General features: G+C 34.2%; 1 pseudogene; it reads left to right on the top strand.

The window, feature by feature from the left end:
• Positions 1-620: 620 nt before the first annotated feature.
• LOC101127941 (grpE protein homolog 2, mitochondrial-like) lies at positions 621-1,126 on the top strand (annotated as a pseudogene).
• The last annotated feature ends 1,905 nt before the right edge of the window (positions 1,127-3,031 follow it).

The following is a 3,031-nucleotide window of genomic DNA, read 5'->3' as shown; positions in this document are numbered from 1 at the left end:
TAGGCATTGTAGAATTATTGGAGTATTTATGTGAGATTGTAATGAGCGTATAGAAGACTTAAGACTTACCATGTGGCAAGCACTGAATTATCTCAATCAGATGCTACATAAAGATTAAAGGGACCAATGAGCAAATGTGATCACAAAGCATCTCTTCCAGAGTAGAATTCTAAGAGGAGCAATAGGAGTGAAGCACTATATGAGAAATAGGTTGGCACTCATTTCAAGGACAGTGTACAATTATAATTTAAAAGGCCATTAAATCAGTCAGCAGCTTCTGCAACTAAAGGTTAAGATACCTACCCAGTGGTGCAAGACTCTTTAATTTATCATTGTCAACATTTTATTATACTATTATAGTATAAATTGATACACAATGGAATCAAGGAAATTTGCCATTCATCTCAGAAATAGCCAATTGAACAAAAACATAAAAACAAACAACAAAAAATCCACTCCAAATTTAGAAGAGATGGCACAGCAGTTGAAAATCTGTGAAAAGACACAAGAATAAACCATTTAGAATAATGGATTAATGAGGCAGGTGAAAGCTGTCTGTGGTGGTCAGGTATTTCCAGCTTAAGCATTTGGATGTATCTATCGCATAAAGTAGTAAGAGAATGTACCTATCAAATAAGGTTGTAAAAATTTTGAACTTGGCCGTGCAGTTGCTGTGGCAGATGCAGCCCCTACTGGCCTCGAGTGCTGAGTGGGAGGGAAAGGGATGGCTACTTCTATTCAGCACTGCCATGCAGAGAACTACTGGTGAGAACTGCAGTTCTGAGGACCCTCCTGATGAGTTTGGGTGCTCTCTTGCTGAATGGGCCTTAAGGGTGAAAGCTGTTAAACTGGAGAAGGAAGTCCAGGATTTAACGATGAGATACCAGAGAGCTGTAGCTGACTGTGAAAACATAAGGAGGGGAACCCAGAGATGTGTGGAAGACTCCAAGATATTTAGAATCCAGAGTTTCTGTAAGATCTTGGTGAAGGTGTCCACATTTTGGAGAAGACTACAGAGTGCATTTCTGAAGAATCAGACCCTGTGGACCAGAAGCTCACTCTGGAGAAGGTCTTCCAAGGGTTGTCACTTTTTACTACCTTATCAAATAAGGTAGCAAAAAGTTAAAAAGAAACACGTGCCTTCTGGGGTAATTACTGACTAGTCATTATTAAGGATATACACTATTTTATAGAGGAAAAACAATTTTTAAATGTCACAAAGGCCACACAGAACATCTGAACAGAAAGAGAAAAATAAAGGAGAAGAAAAAACAGAAGGAGAAAAAAAAAGCAGAGTTGTTAAATTATGTAGCTCTATCACAAGCAAAACATTGAATGAAATAAGGTAAATATAAAAGAGTATAAATATGTAGTACTTCATTGATATAAAGTTAAAATATATAAGCAATATTAATATACTGTGTCAGAAACTATGTTAGTCAAGATTCCAAGCCAGCATATGCTAAGCAAAGGCAGATAGGAGGAAACTTTTTAAGTTTGTTATCATTTTATTAATATTGTTGTTGGTTTCCCAGATGTGTTTCATTTGTTAGAATTAATTTAGCTGTATGCTTTTCACTTTGTACTTTTTGATAACTATGCAATGCATCTGAAAAAATGTTAATTACACATTCCCACAATAAATTACCATTTTTATACCCATAGTTTGGGAAAAAGTTAAAACTGTGATATAGCAAGAAGTAGGAGATAATGTAGTTAACATACTATTTTGTTAAAAGTCCGCATTATTCAATAAGGTCAAAAATACACGTGCGTATGATAATAAAATTCTTCCGATTGGTACATATCCTAAATGATCTCTGAGGTATGTACACTATGAAATGTGTATATGAATATTCATATCTCATAACACCAGAAAAAAAAGCAAAAAATTGTTGATGAAATGTTATTTGGATTCATAATATGTGTTATAATCAAGTGGTGATATACAATATTACAATGGTATTAATAAGTAACACTTTTACAACCCAAGTTGAATAAATCTATAAAACATAATGTTGACAAAAATAAGCAAGTCATGAACTAATGTAAATAAGATGTTTACATTTATATAAATTTCAAAATCAAGCAAATTATTAAACTAGTTAATGCACAAGAGCTTATATATATGGTAAATTGATAAAGCATAGTGCAGAAGTAAACATATAAAAATACCATATAGGTTACCTCTAGGGATGAAATGAGTGATTTTGATACAACTGAGAGGGACATATATATATGTACTTAAAGATAATAGTAATGTTACACTTGCGAATTAGTAAATAATGTTTATGAACATTCAGTTTATTAATTACTCTTTAAAGTGTGCCTATGGATATAAATAATCCCTCTTGAATAATTGATATTAACACTTTAATAATCTTTACATTTGTCAGTTGAGAAAAATGACAAGTCTCAATCCTTTTAGAAGATTTATTTGCCAAAGTTGAGGACACGGCTGGGAGACAGATCGATGCCTTTCTCCCAAGATGATTTTGAGGGCTCCAAATTTAAAGGGGAAAGGGTGCAATATTGAGAAGTACACAATTTTCATGTAAGAAGGAGGTAGAGAAAAACAGTCACTCATGCTTTTGTCTGGCTCAGTGAATCTGCATTTTTTACATAAGATGACATAAAGAAAAGTGGCAGAAAAAAAATGAGAAGAATCTACATTTTACATAAGATAACACAGACAGAACGGGACAGGAGAACAATCAGATATGCATTGTTGTCTGGTGTTGCGGGGAGGGAGGGCCTGGACCTGTAAAGATAAGTTATCAATCTACATTGCCATAGTGAAATTGCAACAGCTCACTAGGAATTTCCTTGGGAGCAAAATGTGAGGGAGGCGTGTTGCTTTTCATTTGTAGCCACCTTATTTACAAACCAAAAAGGGGGAGGTAGGTTAGCATGACACACTTCCCAGCTTGACTTTTCCTTTTGGCTAAATAAGTGTGGGGCCCCAAAATTTAATTTCCTTTCACACATTAAAACTTCATAAAATTTATGTCAAAAACGTAAATGAATTTAA

The sequence above is a fragment of the Gorilla gorilla genome, chromosome 14 (assembly GCF_029281585.2).
Source record: "Gorilla gorilla gorilla isolate KB3781 chromosome 14, NHGRI_mGorGor1-v2.1_pri, whole genome shotgun sequence".
Lineage (NCBI taxonomy): Eukaryota > Metazoa > Chordata > Mammalia > Primates > Hominidae > Gorilla > Gorilla gorilla.
Note: the sequence above shows the minus strand (reverse complement) of the source record. Positions and strands in the feature narration are given on the sequence as shown.